General features: G+C 48.5%; 1 long non-coding RNA gene across 4 annotated transcripts in view; it reads left to right on the top strand.

Annotated features, from left to right (window-relative positions):
- LOC107521644 overlaps nucleotides 1-18,783 on the top strand; it is a 98,288-nt gene that overhangs the window by 29,213 nt on the left and 50,292 nt on the right. For all 4 annotated transcript variants that reach the window (XR_004955109.1, XR_004955110.1, XR_001599614.2 and 1 more), the window contains exon 3: nucleotides 10,923-10,957. This is a non-coding gene — a long non-coding RNA (uncharacterized LOC107521644). The remainder of the gene's footprint in view (nucleotides 1-10,922; nucleotides 10,958-18,783) is intronic.

Genomic DNA, 18,783 nt, shown 5'->3' with positions numbered 1-18,783 from the left:
TGCCCCTCAAAGACCCATGTGACCCCAAGAACCTCTCCTGCCATTTGGCCCCCATTTGCAGTTTCAAAGAAGTTGAACTTTATCCTTCTTCATACCACGTGATATCAGATCCTTTTGTTAAGAGCCACTTCATTTTTAATATTGGGGTTAAACAAAGGGACCTCTAAGATCCCCTCTGAGTTAAAAGGCATTTGGGGGGGGTGGGGGGGGCTTGACTATGAACTCTCTAAAGACACAGAGGATAGAAAGCTCCCAAAGCTTCAGGAGAGCATGGTTGCAAGGAAGTGAACTTATAACATTCTACCAGGGGCTGTTGTTTCCTCAGGATAAAACAGTGGGGAGCAGACATGTCCACCGAGACTGAGGACTGTGGGTCTAGACAGTAATTTGAAAGACTAATAGGAATTCCTTTCACCTTTGACATTTCAGAATGACTATCTTTGAACTTGACGCAAGACTTTGTCCACCTTTGCTTGAAATTTTATCAATAACTACAAATTTTTAGGAAAGTCCTGAGGGCTTGAAAATTATGAAATTGGTATTAGATAATCACTGAAGATTGACAAAGAATCTGGTCATCCCAATGAGTTTTTAATATCCATGAAATAGGTAAGCTACCATTCGCTGTCTAGAAAAATCATTGAGCATCCCAAAGAAGGTGCCAGGTTAATGAGTTTCAAAGAATCTGTAATGTGACTTTTCTATTCAGTCTGGCTCAGCTAATTAACTCTTGGGTTTCTCTGGAGTCATTTGGGACTTTTCATTATAAAAACAAGGGTGTATATAGGAGAAGATGTAATGTGCAGGAGCAGAAACCATACAGTCTCCTCAGATACCTCAGCACAGTCATCTCAACTGGCCTCTGCAGAAGGGGCTAGTTAGGCATGTGTTTGTTTCTGGTCATCAGTCTTACCTAACAAAGACTCAAGAGCAAATGGTGCACTTGTGCTATGATGATAAGCACCCTGGAGATGGATACAAAAATAGATTTCTTTTGGCATGATTGTTTCTGGCGGTTATAGGCTCATGGCTCAGGTATGCAGGTCGCTGTGAATGAGATGAATGATATACTTTGTTCAAATTGTCCAGTGTTCCCAAGTAGTCTAGCAAAGACCAAAACCAGGAAGAATTCTTTCGTTAACAATGTGGCATTTCCTGATTCCTTTATTTTTTTTTTCTTTCTCCTCCAACAAAATATTTGGCAATTGTCAAGTATTTAGCATAGGTAAAACATCTCAGAACTCTCACTCACTGTGTGTTCTGGGTCTCACACAGAGCCTCCATGTTTTACAGAGGGAGCAGGACCAGGGCGAACCCGCATGAGAGAGAAAGCTGATAAACAGACTCAACCCTCCTCCATACCCCAATGACTGCTGACCTTATGTTATTTATTCTCTCCCCTATATTGATGCTTGAAGTTTACTGTAACTCAATCTCACCTGGATATGAATGTTAATGGGGGAAAAAGCCCTGTTTTTAGACATGAGAAGTTGAATTTTTCATGCAGTCCACATCTAGAATATAAGAACCAATGGAGATGTGGCAGGGGACAGGTTTGCTCTGAGTGAAGTTTTCTCTATTCTCTTAAAAGAAAGTGACTCTTGGGTTTGCTCTAGCCACCTAATCAAGTCTGGAGTACTGGGGTTCTACTTTACCACCCACTTCAGTGTGCGCTTGAAAAATCCACAATAATAAATTCTAAGAAATCACCAAATTTCTCAGATGTCTAACCATGTAAAAGAGGAAATAGCGTTGCTCCTCTCTTGGGGGTGTTATGAGAATCATGAGCCGAGGTATCAGAAAGTGGCTGACACAGTGCTTCTCAAAAGTTCGCCTCTTTGTCAGCTTTTACTTGAGCTGCTGAAAGCACTCTTTCTCCTAAAAATGCTCGGGAATGCAAGTGCAGAGTGACACATTGTCTTAGTATCATGAGGAATATGGTTAATGGGAAATGACTTCAGTTTACTGCATCTGCTAGTAATCCTGTGATGCCATCGCAAAACAAAAAGCACATGACTACTCGTAAGACCGCTGTACCTGAAAAAGAAATTGGATTTGACCCAGAAAATCAGGCTGTAAGCTAATCACTCTGATCCAATAATGTGGCCCTGCAGAGTGGCATCATCAGCCCTGAGACTCGGAGAGGGGGAGGGAGGGCGAGGAGGGAGAACAAGCAGTGGGGGAGGCGGCTGTCAGCCCTCCAGACACTCAAGCCAATGAAAAATTCATAAGGAGATGTTTTATAGCCAATGTCTAATACCACCGCTGGGTCACAGGCTGATCCGAGCCAATCAATAGCATTCATCATCCTGAAGGAACTAGTGATTGCATGTTTATGAGAACTGGGAGGTTTTCCAAGCCAAGATCAGTTTCTGGTTACTTGGTGTATGTCACCCTTAAAAACATAAAACTTATTTTGAAAATGGAAACCAAGACCTTTTAAAAAATTATACAGGGGGAGGAGGAGAGGTACTTTTCAAAAATGGGTGATAGGGGGGATGTTAGAATTCTTTTTGTAAGTCAACTCACAGACTAGTTTTAAATTGGATCTGCTCTTTTGTTTCAGTCTTTGGTGGCCATTCTATTTAATTTCCTTTTACTTAGCTCCGAAAAAATTTTTTAATAACACTTTAGCATAGGTGTCAAACTCCTCCAAATACAAATAGAAATTTATGAGAATGAAATCAGAAAAAGAAAATTAATGGAGTCAAATTTATTATTACATATCACTAAATTCCAGGTTGGTTTGATTTTTAAAAAGCTTTTAAAGATCATAGAAACTTCAACTTGAGTTTGAGAGTTTGGTTTCGACAGGGCAGTGATTTAAGTGGAGAGGGAGGCAGAGATAGCAAGAGGAGCCTGAGGGTTATGTGCTCAGAAGTCTGCTGAGGATTTTAGGGGAAACCACACCTCAGGCCCATTAGATGGGAAAAGCTCTGAGAAGACTAGCGCTGTGTGTGTGTGTGTGTGTGTGTGTGTGTGTGTGTGTGTGTGTGTGTGTCTGTGTGTGTGTCTGTGTGTGTGTGTGTGTGTGTGTGTCTGTGTGTCTGTGTGTGTGTCTGTGTGTGTCTGTGTGTGTCTGTGTTTTCCAGCTATGGCTAAATGAGAGCTCTCTCTGAGGTCTTTAAAGCAAGACTCCATTGAACACCATCTCTCCCACGCTCACAAAAATTGTTTTTGAACATATGGATCAAATACCAAGGGCTTATAAATAAAAAGTTTTAGAAAATCAATGTGTGAGCTAGGAAGTCAGGAGGGGACGAGGGTCAGAATGTGGTAAGGAGTTTCATGCTCTTCCCAGTGATGGTTTCAGGAAACAAGCTATGTCCTTGCATCTTTGTAAGCAAATAAGTTTTCTTTTGGTGACTGCAAAAGTAACACAAGATCAATTGTATTGAAAAATATAGAGAGAAAAGTGAAAAATAAGAAAACAAAAGTCATTCATAAGCCTACTGTCCCAGTCAACAAGATGCTATATTTTCTTCCAGGTTGATTCTAAATTAGAACCTTAGTGTATATGGTTTTATGTCCTGAGTTTTCAATTTATTTATTTTGTTATCATTTTTGCATGCCCATATATTCAGATGTGGTATTTTATTGGCCAGTTAGTTGTCTGTTAGACGAAACGTGCCCCTTCTCCGCCGACGGGCGGGCCGTGCATTTTCAAGCCCCTGTTCCTGCAGGCGTTTCCATCTGTTCGTTGAACCCTTACCTGACTGTTTAGTTCCAGCACCGCCCATGCTGAAGCCCGCCCATTTCCCTGGTAGCGGTTAATCATCCCTGGGAAGCAGCGTGGTAGAGAGAAGGGGGTTTGGGCTTTGGGAGCTGGCAAGCCTGGGCTCCATGCGCGGGGTGGCACTTACCAACTGCGTGACCTTGGGTGGCTTCTTAACTAAGCTTCAGTCTCCTCACCTATAAAGTGGAGATAAAATTGCCTTTCTGAGAATGTTAATATAATGACTGAAAGAATATATGTGTTAGTTTCATCCCCTCTGCTCTTTTTTGGCTTTCTGGCTTTTCCCCCAAAACAGCTATAGGGTAGTAGTTAAGAGCTTGAGTGAGCCTGAGCAAGTAACCTAGGCTTTCTGTGCCTCAAGTTCTTCATCTGTATTATGGGCATAGAAGTACCCGTCTCTGCATTCACAGGCTTTAGGGAGGATGAATCAGATGACCAACATAAGGGGCTTGGTGCCCGGCACAAGTAGGAGCACAGTAAATGTTGGTTCTTCTTCTTCTGCAATCTTACAGGCCTTCTCACTTTGTAGTTGTCACCAGTGTGGGAGCTCCTCTGTGGCTCACAGTGGACAATAATACCTCTGTTGGTGGCCTCTTGGAGTCATTATCTGGTGACCCTCCAAGCAACCCAACCCCTGGGGCTGGACCCTACCTCCCTGGTGGCCCTATCCTGTGGAGGGCTCTGACTTCCTCAGCATCCCTGCTTGATGGGTACTGTGACCAGAGGAGCCCTTCGGAGTGCATGGCCCAAGGGCGGGGGACCCTCCTTAAGCACTGCTCAGCATCCAGGCGCCAGGCCGCAGGAACGGAGGTTTGGTTGTGAGAGAACTGCCTGAGCAGGGACTGGGTTCATTCTCAGAAAAAGGCCACAAGGGAGAGAGGACCCAGGGAAAGGCCCGAGCACCCTCACCCCCTGTAGGGGTCTCTTCCTGACAGGAGGCGGCAACATCCCAACTTTGGTGCCACCAGGCAGGGTCACAGCAAGCGGGTGGACTCACCAGGGTGTAGTAGCAGCCTTGGAGGGTGTCTGCCCTGCCCCCAGTGGCCATGCCGTCCCCCAGCAGTGGCTCCCAAAGAGTCGTCCCTGGGGCAGCAGCATCACCTGGGAACACATTACAGGTGCAGAGTCTCCGTCCTGCCTCCAACCTGCTCAGTCAGAAACTTGGGAATGTCCTTCTAGCAGCTGGTGTTTTAACGAGTCCTGCAGATGAGTCTGATGCACTGTCAAGTTCGAGACCCACTGCCCCATGGGAACGGATGGTGGGAGGAGAAGGGAGAGGAGAGGGAGTCCGGATAGTATTGCTCTCCCAGACCCTGAGGACTGGCTAGGTTCCTGCCTGACATGCTCGTCACCATTTCTTTTGTTTCTTTGAGCTGGTTTCAGCAGATTTCTGAACTAAAGAGTCTTGAGTAATAAATCCGGGGTCCTTCAAATAAAAACTATAAGAGAGGTGAAGCTTTAGGGTGCCCATGCCCCCTGCTTCAGTATTCCCTCTTTGAGTACCCCCAAAGCTCCTGCTCAGGAAGCCTGGTGGTAACTAATGCCCCCGCCCCTCCTTTCTGGGCAGAGAAACAGGTCATACCAAAGTGGTTTGTCATACTGTGTCCCTCAGAATTCATCCCAAGGAAAAATTCAGATATGTGCACAAATATTTATGTACAAATAGATTCATCTCACTATTATTTATACAGGACAAAATGGAGGAGTAGGGAACAACCCAAATAGCTTAGAGTATAGGTCAAATCATTTGGTACACCCATATAATGGAATACTATGCAGCCAATGAAAATGATTTTTTCATAAAACAGTGTCAAGTGGGGAGTGGTATAAATGTTAAGTGGGAAAAGATGGATACAAAATGGTATGTACAGAATAAATCCACATATGTGCATAGGAAAAATCTAGAGGTAAACACACAAAATGTTAACAGTGGTTATCATCTCTGGGTAATGGTATTACGGGGTGTTTTTATTCTTTATACTGTTGATATTTTCTAATTTTCTTTCTTTCTTTATACTTTTTGGTACTTTCCTATTTTCCACAATTAACATGTATTATTTTTATAAATAGAAAAAAATGCAACTCAGGTTGGTCATTTAACCTTTCCGTCTCAGTTTCTCCACGACACCCCTCTATGACCCCCTACGTAACAGGGAAAGTGTGATTATTGACAACAACCCCCCCCCAGAAAAAAACTTTTCTTGTTTAATCTCCACTTTCACCATATTGTTTATCAAGAATCAAATGGATCTGATGGCAGTGTCAATGATTTCTCATCTTCTGATCCATTACTTTGATGACAGCAGTGACTAGTTGTCTTATTTGGAACAGGCTCAAATATGGCCGTGCCAAGCCTAGACTGCAAACAGGTCTGGCAAGAAAGGTCAAGAAGCAAGGACAGAGCAGCCATTAATGCACAGAGGAGATGAAGAGGGGTGCCCCTGGGGTGGTCTGAGCTGGCCACAGAGAACTACACATGGTGGCCTGAGGACAAAGCAATGTCTGACAGCTGATGTCAGAGGTCATTCGTCCAAGCTGTGGACGAATTCATGCACCTAGACAATAATACAATGGCCCAGCACAGTGCCTGGCATATAGGAGTTACTCAATAAATATTTGTTGAGTGGAGGAATAAATGAAACATCATCATGGTTTCTGGCAATCAAAGCCAGAAGATGCCACCAGGGCTGGGGGCCTGGGCACAGACAAGCTTGCAGGGCAAGGAGACTGTGGGGAGGGAGCTTGGCTGTGTATAGAGAAATGGTGTGAATCAGTGGAGAAAGCAGAGACCGTAAGAATCCAATCCAGGTTTGAATTCTGCTCCTACCACTGTGCCGCTGTGTAATCCCAGTAGTGTACCTAACTTCCCTGAGCCTCATTTTGTCCCCCAGTACCTGGGAATAACTCCTTCCGCCTTGTAGGTTTGTTTTCTGATGCTTCTGTGGGATAATATGAGGCATCCAAAGGACAGTTACGCATCTGCTCCAGTGGCTCAGCTGCATCCTGAGAGCAGATTAAGGCGAGAGCTGTACTGTGACCAGGGCCAGCACCAGTGGGGACAGGTAGGGCATGTGGCTGCTCTCCCAGAAACTGCGCAGGTCATTGGCTTCAGGCACTGGCCCTGGTTGGCAGCGGAGGCTGCAGCCTCTGCACTGCCTGGCTTGGAGGCTGGTCAGACCCAGGCTAGAAGTGGATCCAGCAACTGAGCTAGGGGAGCTGGGAAGCGAAGGGGGGGACCGGCTTCAGAGGCTGAAATGGTAGGAAACAAGGGTAAAGTGAGGGCTTGGGCACCCACCAGGATTCTCAGACAGGACGCTTCTCTTTCTCAAGGGTCGGCTTGCAGTCTCATTTCCTGAGGTCATGTCTCAGTGAGGTGTTTCTAAGCTCTTTGCCATGTGCACTCCACAGTCATTCAGACCTACTATGCGTACACTCCCTGTCATAGGACTGACCAGAGGCCCCCAAAGCCAGGTCATCTTCAGAGATGAGAAGTACTTACCCCTATACACACATTCCTCTTCTCACACCCACTTGCTCTTTTTCCTGAAACTTTCTTGGTGCCAAGTCCCACCCTCACGTCTTTGGGTTTGTCCTTGCAAGGTGCATCGTATTCAATGTTGCCTAACTAACCCACCAACCGTGTCATTCCCACCTGCCCCTTGGGCAGGATTTGCCAGCACAGCACTTCCCACTCTCTCACGGCTGCCTTCTGACATAGTCACCTCTGTCTCATGTCAGCCTGTACCAGACCATGACCTTACTTGTGTCTTATTCATTGTCCTTTGCAGATCCTACCACAGTGCCTGTCACATGGCAGGTGCTCAGCATTGGCTAGGTGTAATAAAGAGGGAGGGGGTGTGGCAGACACTGTGGACCAAGCACCCAAAAGCCTTTCATCACTTTCTCTCTTTGCCGCCTTTTCTTTGGGGTTGGAAACGAATCACTCAGTTTTCTCAGCCGTTCTTACAGCTGGGGGTGGCCATGTGAAACAGTTCTGGCCAGCGAGATGTAACACTGTGAGGAAAGTTTTCTTTCCAGAACACTTTAGAGAGGCGAAGCCTCTCTAAGAGAAAGCCTTTGATCCTTTGGCCTTCCTTTTTCTTCCTACTTGGCACGCAGACAGGATGCCTGCAGGTGCAATAGCCACCTTGCAACCATGAGGCAACAAGCAACAGTCAGATCGGCCAAGTGGAAAAAAAAAAGGAAGTACTTAGGTTCTTGGTGACATCATTGATGACCGTTATTGCTAGCCTGGGCAACCTCTTGGTTTGCTCGAGACTGAGGGGTGTCCTGAAATGCAAGACTTCTGCTGCCAAAACCGGAATGGTCCTGAGCAAACCTGGACCCTATCCTAGGCTTGGTCACCCTATCGTAGCCCAGGAATGCTTATTTCCAGAGAGTTCTTAATATATAATGAGACAAATAGCCCTTATTTATCTTAGACATTGTAGTCAGGTTTATCTGTTGTTTGTGGTCACAGGCATGTCTGTGGATGCATGTGCAAAGTTGGCGTTTCTAAGATTCAATAGACATGTATAGTGTTACAAGTCATTGGTGCGAGCGAGCTGCCTTCACAGAAGTTACGCAACTGAGTCTCATAATGATTCTTTATGCTAGGTTGTGTTAATATCCACTTTACAGTTGAAAAGATTGAGGCACCGAGAGATTGAGTCTAACTGGATTGTAAGTCCTGTACACTCTTGCCATGCCCTTTCCCCCAAAGCCACTTTGGCTTCTTTTCTTTTAACTCAATATGTGACCATTTAATGTCATTCTAGTAATAGGCATCATGCTTTTCAAATGAATAAAACCACTGTGAGATGCAGTCATTCCCTTTCTTTTTATGATTTCTTTCTGGACGAGTCAAAAAATCCTCGTGGCCTGACCTGTTTCTGCATCACAGCTCTTAATGAATTAGAGAGAATTGGTTTGGGTAGATTTAACGAATTTTTAAGTTATTGTTGAAAGATGCAAAAGGTACAAAGGAGAATATAGTAAAAAGTCTCATTTCCACCCCTGTTTCTTTATAAGTGAATGTTAGGAAACTTTCCTCAGTTTTAAATTCATGGTCGTGAGTACGGATGATAATGATGGCCCCTTAAGTTTGTGTTCGGCTTGGGAGATTACTAAATACCTCCAAAGACATGGGCTCATTTTCCCTTCCCCACCGGTTTGGGAAGTTTTATTCAGACGTCCATCATGGTCACAGATCTTCCTCCCACCCTTCCTCCATCCCCTGAGGCCAAGTCTACGCTTCGGGTCCCTCGCACCTTTTGCAGGCTGTTTGTAACCTAGGCCACATCCTAGCTGGTGCTGTGTTTCCTGGGGCTTCCGGGGTACAACCATAGGCTCGTAACGTGTTATTTGTATCACTCACCACAGAACAGGCCTCTTTGGGGACATGCTTTGATGGCCTGCACGTGTGTAGCCTGGGAGACCCTCTCAGTCAGCATAGCTGACTCATTTTCTCTGACAGCTTGGGTATTTATTCACAGCTTGCCCTTTATTAGAAATAATGTTTATGAAGAGTCTGTAATAACATGAAAAGATATGAAAAAGCATAATATATCTACATCTGTATATACCTGCATATATAAATTAAGACTCTACATATAGAAAATTTTCTGGAAAAACTCATTATTCCCACTCTCAGCCCAACCACATCTCTTCCCCTAGAGTCCCATGTCTCATTTGGGATGCACGCAGTTTCCCAAGCCAGATTCCTTGGCGTTCTCATCCTTGACTCCTCCTCCACTCCCATCACCAGAACCACCAGGCACCCGCCAGTCCTGCCGTCACTAAGTCCTGTCCATTCTCACTCCTCAGCATTCTCAAATTTCTCTGTTTCTGCATCTCCACAGACCACCCCGCTAGTGCAGCCCCCACTTTCTTATCCCCGAGCTTCTGCAGCGCCCTTAAAACCTGGCTTCCAAGCCTTGCTCTCCCCGATCCATCTCTACATTTCAGTCAGGGCACTCTTTCTTTAAAAAAAAGGAAAATAATAATCTCGTAACACACCCTGCTTAAAGGTCTCATTGTGTCCCACTATCCTGTGGAAACAGTCTAATTCTCTTAATTCAGGGGTCCCCAACCCCAGGGACATAGACTGGTACCGTCTGTGGGCTGTTAGGACCAGGGAGGGAGTTTCTTTCCCAAAGAGGTAATACATAGCAGGTATAAAGGCTCAGAGATGCGTTAGAACCTGCCTGTGCCCAGCCCCAGGGAACGTGTGCAGGATGACCAGTGCTGGGCGTGCGGGGCGGGGGCGTGGGGGGGTCCCGTGGAGCCAGGAACCATGCATCTGCACACCAGCCTGCTGCCGGCACTTCGTCCTCCTCCAGAATGGAAACGCTTTTCTTTCCTCCCCTTCCAACCCTACCCATTCTCAAGACCTGCATCCTTCGTGAAGCCTTCTTGGACTGTATACCAAACAGATGGGCACTTAATTCCATTACGTTTTATACAATGCCTTTCAAAGATTTCAACAAATCTCACCTTCCTACCAAATCATAAACTCTTTGAAAGCGGGGACTATGATATACACTTCTTAAATTCCTCTGGGCTCCAACCAAGTGCTACTCAGCAAATGCTCATTTGAGCAACACTAACCTGTCCTGGGCTCTCTAAAGGCAGAGTCCTGGGCAGTGTCCAGCACCAGGCCTTGAGCAGAGACTGGTGAGTCTCCGGCTTCTCACAGTGCCTGCTGTGATGTTAGATCGTAGGTTTGCAGTGAGGGTTGATTAGATAACTTTAGCCTGATATTATGATTCTTGAGGAAGAGATAAGTAATAATGTTACAAGGGATAAAAGGAATTCCCATTAGAAGCTCTAATCAACCTTTGAATTTACTGTTAACTTCTCACTCACAGGTAAAAAATGTTGCCATATGTGAAGTCCTGAACATGTATATAAAAGAACCAGGTCTTTTTTCCGTCTCTGCCATGTATCAGTTTTGTGACCCTGGGCAAATCATCTGTGCAGTTTTAAGCCTCATTTTCCCCATCTTTAAAAAGGGAATAATAATACCTCATAGGGCTGTAACTACGCTCACAGGACTATTGTAAAGATTAAATGTGGTAATGGATGTGAACTTGATTGGTAATATGTAAAGTGTCATTTAAAAATCTGAAAGCACTTTAACCTTTATTATAAACTAATGTTCTCTTCCCCTGTTTTTTTTCCTCAGGATTCAAAATCCAGACACAAGCTCTCCACAGGGAGGTAAGTGAACTGCACTTCTTTTAAGGATAAAGTGTCCATCATCTCATACCTAGGAGATGTACTGTAACCACCTTCAGGCGACTGTGAATAGTTGTGTCTGCCTTACTCGGGGTTGCAGGTCCTCAGGGCAGGTGTGGTTCGCACCATGTAAGGTGCCCTCCCGTGCTCAGTAGCCCCATGTCACTGCCAAGGAAGTTGTCCAGGCTCAACTCTTGGAATATTAGCTTTTCCCAGGAGAATTTCGTATTCCAAGGCTGTCCCTCTTCAGAAAGAGAATTCTGCTTAAATTTGTCAGGGAAGGTGGCTAAGCAATGCAAGCAATAAAAGTGGGCCCCAAACCAAGACCCTACGAAAGAAGGGGCGGAGAGGACAGCTATGTCTGCACAGCAGGCATCAATCTAACCTACAGCCGGAGGCCTGGGCTCAAAGGCGTCTGATACAAAGCGGCCGTGTGACTTTGGAAAACTCGCCCAACCTCTCTGAGGCTCTAAAATTATACCCCATATAACATGAGCATAATAACGCTTATCTTCTGGTGTTATTTAAGGATTAAATTTGCATTAGTTTTAAAAAATGGAAAATGTCATATATATGTGTGCTGACTATAAATTTATCTGCCTAAAGAAATCATTCAAAATAACCCAGATGAACTGTGTTTCTGGGCCTCCTCGAGGTTGTCCACTAAGGGGCCTTCGGTGGGGTTCTAAGAACCACCTCAAGGTCCGAAAAGGTATCTCCTGCTGCGATACGAGGGATTAAAGGAATTCCCAGTGGAAGCTCTGACCAATCTTTGAATTTACTGGGGTGTCCTTGACAGCCGGTTGGTGTCCGCGGGTAGCTGCGGGCCACCCCAGGGGCTTGCTGCTGTTTCCCAGGCGCGACCCCTCCCCAGGGGGAGGCACAGCTGCACCTCTGTGCCTTTCTGCACTCTAGGCTTTATTTGCAGTTCTCAGGGCTCTCCCACTTGCCCCATCTTTCTGAGTCTCCCAATAACCCGTTAGGCTGGCAGGGCAGATAAACCCTCCCTCCACCCACGTATGCTTTCTAAGGATGACTTACCCGAGGCCACAAAGCCAAAGACCTCTGCAGCCTGGAAACCCCAGCTTGGAGGGTCAGCTGGGATCTGAACCCAGGTTTCTAATAGCCTCGCTTTGCCCGTAGCCTAGGCTATGAGCCCAAGCTTAACAGAAGCCCCATGGGCCACAGCTTTAGGCGTACACAGATCCCTGCCGCCGCCCCCCGCCATTAACACAAAATAACCTGGCAACCCTGGCTAGACCTGGACACCTGCTTCTACCCACGGGTTTTTATTTTCTTGCATTTGTTTCCAAGGGGACCAGTAGGCGCTTGCTCTGCGCGCTTTGGTCCTCACTCCCTTTGTGTGATCGGGGAGCGCCCTGCTGACCCTGTGCTGTGAAGGATGGACTTCCTCAGGCCCTGGCTGCGACATGAAGCCCAGCCAGCGCGTGGGCTGCTCCGCCGGGGCCGCGCACTCGGGCGCGACCGTCCGTGTGTCACAGTGCTTGGCAGTGGTTCCGGGAGGCAGCGAGGCCTTTGTTCGTGGCGCTGTCCTGTCGGCTGGCTACAGTTTCATTTGGCTGCCAGGTTGCTGGGCCTTTTGCATCACCCCGTCCTGCTTCCTCCTCCCTCGGCTAATGGTTAGTCCATGATTCCTGCTCTTTCAGGGAAGACCAGGGTGTACGTGTAAAGTTCCCAAGTGTTCCCCCTACAGCGGCTTTGGGGGCTAGCGCTCTAGACAGTGGAGAATGCTGCATGGCTTAGGAGGAGTGCCTCCTGGGACGTCCCCCATTCCCACTGGTGCGGAGAAGAAAGGACTACATGTGGTACCCTTTGGCCTCAGCACCCAGACACTCCAAGTGCGGCAGGGGGTTACTCAGACTTTGGTCTCTTCAACACATTTTAACTGAGCACATACTATGTGCTGGGCACTGTTCTAGATCTGGGAGTAAAGCAGTGAACAATACAGATGAAAAGCCCTGCCTTACGAGGCTGACATTCTGAGGCAGGAAAGGGAGTGGGGAGAACAGACAGGCAAATAAATTTTGAAATAGATATAAGTATGTTAAAAGAATCTGAGGAGAAAAATAAAACAGGAAAGAAGAATCTGGCCCTAGGAGATTCTCGTCCCAGCACCACCCACGGCCTAGCACAGAGTAGGCCCGTGACCCTGATCCGGCCAGCTTCTTAGTGCTGGTTTTGATTCCTACACCCCCCGCCACAGCAGACGGGGGCTGGTAGGATGGAAAGACTGCCCCCTAGTCAGCCACCGGTCTCGCTGGCAGGGGCATTCCCCATGAGCCAGATTTTACCCAAAGCTGCCTTCTCTCCCGGCCCCGCCAGAAAGTTGTCTCTCATTTTCCCTTCTCCCTCCCCCAGACACTAACGACCTAAACCCAGCCATTTTGACCTGCACAGTCTACTGGGGAGACTAACTGGCAGACAGACCCTGATGGTACAGAGACCAATGATCCAGTGGGGCTGTGCGGGGGCCGTGGGAGCTCTGGGGGCGGGGGGCAGAGGTTTTTATAGGGGGCTGACCTGTGCGTTATAGGATGATGAGCAGCATCCCAAGCCTCAACCCACTAGATGCCAGCAGCACCCCACCCCAAAATGAGGACAACCAAAAATATCTCCAGACATTGCCAAATGGTCCCCTCCTACAAACCGCCCTTCAGGTGAGAACCACTGGTTTAACTCAGTGTCACTCAACTTTTTCGACCGTGACACACCTTTCATTTTGGAAGGGCAGCTATTAACACTGCACGTAACCTGTACCATTCTAAGCACTCCGGGGAGCACCGTTTCTGGATGAGGTCCACATTTCCTACCAGAGTCCAGGGCCTTGGGGTCTGGGCCCTACCTGGCCCTCTGACCATATGCCATACCACATCGGTCTCTGCTTTTTGCTCCAGTAAAGCCCAGCAGTTTGTAGTTGCTCACATATGCTCTGCATTTTATTTCGTGGGCCTTTGCTCAGGCCGCTCCTACTGCCTGGAATGCCCTTTCCACCTGTCCTCACCTGGCTCACTGATTCATTCTTCAAGATCTTGGGCACTATCTCCAGCAGGAGACCTTCCCTGAAGCCCAGACAGGGCTGAGAGGTCTGCTTTGTTCCTGGACTCCCAGAGCAGCTGAAGCCTCAGTTCTTCCTACCTCCAGTCCCTTGGACGGGGCCTGCCGTCCTGTAGTCCTCCAGGCCTATAGTCTAGGCAGTTTGGGCTTATGGGCCCATTCCTGACACTGGACCTGCAAGGCAGATACTCTGTCTTTTCATCTCGAGAATCTGGCAAAGTGTCTGGCACAGAGTGGGTGTTCAGTAAAGGTCTGAATGAATTGACAAGTAAATAGAACAAAAAGGTGGTTGGATGAGATAAAGGGAATGAGGCCAAGAGAACGCAGGCTTAGAGGAGGGAAAGACCCAAGGGGGAATATTCTTTTCACAACACAGGAAGGCATGATTAAGTTGCCAGCCCCTCATGCCTTTTTCTCCTTCAGGCTAAATACTTCAATTGCCTTAACCTTTAATCTCACATCCATCTCATTTTCCAACCTTCTAATCATCTTTGTCATTCACATCCCTGCATGCCTTCTCCACATTTTCCAGAGGCCGCTTCTCTGTTTAATGTGATGTGTTCAGAGCAGCAGAAACACAGAGCCTGTTTCCCCCAGAGCATCTTCCACTTAATGAGCACGAGATTCCACAATTCCCTGAGCCTCACCATCCCCCTGGCCTGGCTGGTAGAGGAGTCCTCTCTCTGGGGCTGGCTAATTATTTTCACAGAGGAGTGGAAGGAATTCATTTGGTGAATATGCTAATGACTTCCTTTTCTGTGTCAGAGACTGTTCCACCAGGAAACCGGGAAGCCGGGCTCCTAGGGCTGGGAGGGTTGGCAGGAAGGAGCAAAGAATTTCAGGGTCCAGGCCTGGAGAGCTGGGATGTAGAAAGTCTGCACTTGAGGAGACATCTCAGGGATGTGGCACCTTGGCAGAATTGGCACCTTCACCTGCGCTGGGGCGTGGTTGGGGTGCGGGGCCTACACAGGCTGTATGCCCTTGCTCTGCACAGTTGTGGGAGGCAGATTCCCTCTCCATTCGACAGACAGACAGACAGACAGACAGACAGTGAAGCTGTGAGCAAACAACCGGAGGGCAACCACTAGGAGGGAGAGCAGCAAGCAGAGAGAGGGACATGCCAACCTGGGTCTGTAACTCCCAGGGCAGCCATTTCCATTACCACCCCACCCCCACCCGCACCCCACCAAGCCCCTTCTGGCGAAGGACTCTCCCTGTCAGTGGCTGCAGAGGGGGCAGTGCTGGGGGAGGAAGCCCTTCAGCAGCCCTGGCGTCGTACGGCACAGGCCCGGCACGTGGCTGGGAAGCCTTGGACTGCCTGACCGTGGCACCCCTGGCCCGCCCATTGGCGTCTCTGGTTTGGGTTTGAAGCTGTGCTTTCTGGAGTCCTTCACGCACTCCTTGCATCCAGCCTGCCTGCGCCTCCCCGCCTCAGCTCTCGCACGGTAGCCGCTGAGGAGCCGTCTGGACCCGTCACCCACAGCCCAGCGCGCTCCTGCCGCGTGGCTTCCGGTCATCATTGAGGCTGGCGGGCTTCGTCAGCCATTCCGCCATCTGCCATGTCGTCAGTCAGCAAATGTCTGTTGAGGGCCTGGCACTGTTCTGGGCGCTGGAGATGCGGAAGGGAATGGGGCCGAGCTCCTGCCCTCAGGCCGAGTACCCTCATGGGATGGGGTGGGGTGGGGTACAGGCAAGTTTAGTTCAGGGGAGACAGAGGACTCTGTGGGCTCCAGGGCCCGCCTTGCTCTTTGCTGAAATCCAGCTGCACTGCAGACACTCGGAGGTCGCTTTGAGGTGGGCAGTGCCGAGGAGGCTGCTGCCACCTCTGCCCCCACCGCCAGGATGCGTGGCAGCAGCAGGAGGGGCCCCCTACTGACCCTGCCCCCCGGAAATGCAAGAATGCTCAGTGAGATACCTGGGAAGCTCCTGAAGGACACTGGGCCGGTTGTGCCTGTGGTGGTGGGTTGAGGTCATTTAGCCTGAGTGTGGTTTCCCAGAGTGACTGCTCTGGCTGCACTTTGTGCCGTGCGGGTGGGAGGCAGTAGGTGGAGGGGTTAACAACGCAGATGGACACCCAGGTCTAGGCTGGGGCAAGTGGCCTGCCCTCTCTGTGCCTTATTTTCCTCTGTGACGTAGGGACTGCACTCGGAGTGTGTGTGGATTAAAGGAGACACAAAGCGTTAGCATGGAGGGCCTGTAGCAAGGGCGCAGGAGATGAGTGCTCAGTGGCCTCCCTCACCCTCCAGAGGAAATCCTCTTTCTGCCTTCTCGTGCACACCTCCTTGGCAACTGTCCAGAGTCCGGGGAGTGAACTGCCTGGGAAGAATGCAGTGACAAAAATACTTGGCCACATCCAGGACTTCCCTGCTGGCAGCTGGTCCCTGGTTATGGGCTTCCCCTGGGAGCTGCTGTGTTGGAGAATGAATTCAGAGTCAGACCCAGGTTCAAATCCTGATCTGTCATGCCCCTAGTGGTGGCCTTGGAGAAGTCGCTCAAACTCTCCCAGCCTCGGTTTCTACCCCTGTCAACTAGGGATAATAATATCTCCCTCAAATGCTACTTAATAGTAAGTGGTATAATGTAGGAGTGGCCACGTCTCTTATTCAAAAGAAAGAATAACAGGACAGAGTGCCAGAGGAGAGGACAACAGTAAGCCCAATGCGGTGGTCACGCGCCAGAGGCAGGCACGTGGCACTTGATTAGATCAGCAGTCCAGACTCCGAGCTGGCACCCTGCTGGAAGCTCTTTACCTAACCTACCTCACTGAATGTTTACAAAAGCTTCACGAGTTAAGTATTATCTCCGTTGTACAGATGATGAAAGGAGAGGCTAGAGAGATGAAGAGACCTGCCTGAGGTGGCCCAGTGTGGAAGCAGCATCAGCAGGTTTCGAACCCCAGCTCTCTGCCGCCACGGCTCCTCCACAGGGCCGCCTACGGGAGGAGGTGCAGGATGGGTCCCAGCTGGGCCTAGGGGCCGAGTCAGTGCATCCCTCATCTGTAAAGTGGGAATATTCAGCTCCAAAAGGAATGCGTGACATTGACTTGGTGTCCTCGCCCCTCTCCAGCCCTTCCTGGGAAAGTCTATAAACAGAGGATTACCTGTTGGTCCCACTGCCTTGAGCCAGATCTCTTGCAATGCCAAATTCTTAGAATGGTTCAGTGACAAGTGTGTTATTAGGAGGAAATGTATGCTGTCTTGTTCAGAATGAGTCACCGAATCTTTGTGCTAAGAAGCACAGGGGGAGGGGCCTTTTTCAGAGGCAGGCTTAACTTGGGAACACTGGCCCCCAGCTGTCCTTGTCCTGGCTACCTCCCCAGGTCCCCACCAGAGGATCAACACTGACTAGTGACAGTGTGGGTGAGGGCAGTGGGGGAGGGAGGCAGCCTCCAGTTGGGGGAAGATGGTGCCCTGAGATAAATTTGCACAGATATTACACTGGGCACAACAGGGTCCAGAATTCTCTTTCTGCTTGCCACCAAATTACTCAGGATGCTTTTGAGTGAGACTCTGGGTGACTCCCTGACTCCTCTGCAGGAGTTTAACACAACCCTATCCAGGACTGGGTCAGTCAGCAAATATTTCACAGAGTTTGGGTAAATCTTCTCTCTGCCTTTGAGTCACAAAAGAAGATGATAAAGAATTAAACTTAAAAGGGAAGAAGATTTAGCTTAAATGTTGCAGCTTTGCTGGGCTTGTTTCCTTCCCTTAAAAATGATACAATAGCATGTTCATGAGAAAAGCTCCAACCTTAAAAGTTGATTCTTTTGGTCATTAAGGTGGCTATATTAAAAGAACCAGTCAAGGTATAGCAGATGATTTCCTTGGACAGATATCACTGCAAGTCAGCAAATAAGGACAGCCCTTCTCTGTCTGCTCCTGGTGCAGTGTGAGGGGTTTCTTTGACGTACCCACCCCAGAGGTTAAGATGGGGCGTACACACAGGACTCAGGACATGTGGACTGGACTAACAGACATCGAAAATGCCCATAGCATGACAAAGTGGAAACCAGCTAACTTCACTGGTGATCACTTTTCTCATCACTCAAATTTTGCAAACAGCTACATCAGCCCAGATACAAAAGCAGCTTCTGGGCAGCAGAATGGGAATCCGCTCTGAAGCTCACCCCACTCCCAAAATGGAGAGCCCACCTGGCTCTTTCCCAGGTCCTGTTGACCTACTTCAATCAGAATTCTAACATGACAAATCACTTTATTTCTCAACCCAAATTGCATTGGAAGGGTGAGAGAGCCTGTAGAGCTGAGATGTTTAATATTTGGGGGGTTGGTGACCTCTCTGAGGATTTGATGAAAGCCGTAAACTCTAGCCCCAGAAAGATGTATACACACCCCTGTGCTCCATACAATATCAGGCAGTTCTCCGCCCCCTAAGACGCACGCATGGAACCCAGGCTAAGAACCACAGCTGTAGAAATAGACACACCTGTGAGCTGCCTGTCCCAACCCTAGAGAGCAGACAAGGCGACTTAACACTGTTGCCTGGTCTCCACTGTATGGAGCACCCCCGACCTTACCTGACAGGCAGTGTCGTCCATCACAGTGGCCCTGTCAGAGCCAAGCTATGCTCGGTGCCTCCACCTAGGAGAGCAGGATGCCCACCAGTGCGTAGTGCGCACATGTGACGCGCTAGGCACTCTTCTAGGTGCTTTTTCTATTTTAATTCATTGGATTCTTGCAACAGCCCTATGAGGTATTTATGTAAAGAGCCTAGAC

This window comes from Rousettus aegyptiacus, unplaced genomic scaffold (genome assembly GCF_014176215.1).
Source record: "Rousettus aegyptiacus isolate mRouAeg1 unplaced genomic scaffold, mRouAeg1.p scaffold_m13_p_17, whole genome shotgun sequence".
Classification (NCBI taxonomy): Eukaryota; Metazoa; Chordata; class Mammalia; order Chiroptera; family Pteropodidae; genus Rousettus; species Rousettus aegyptiacus.
Note: the sequence above shows the minus strand (reverse complement) of the source record. Positions and strands in the feature narration are given on the sequence as shown.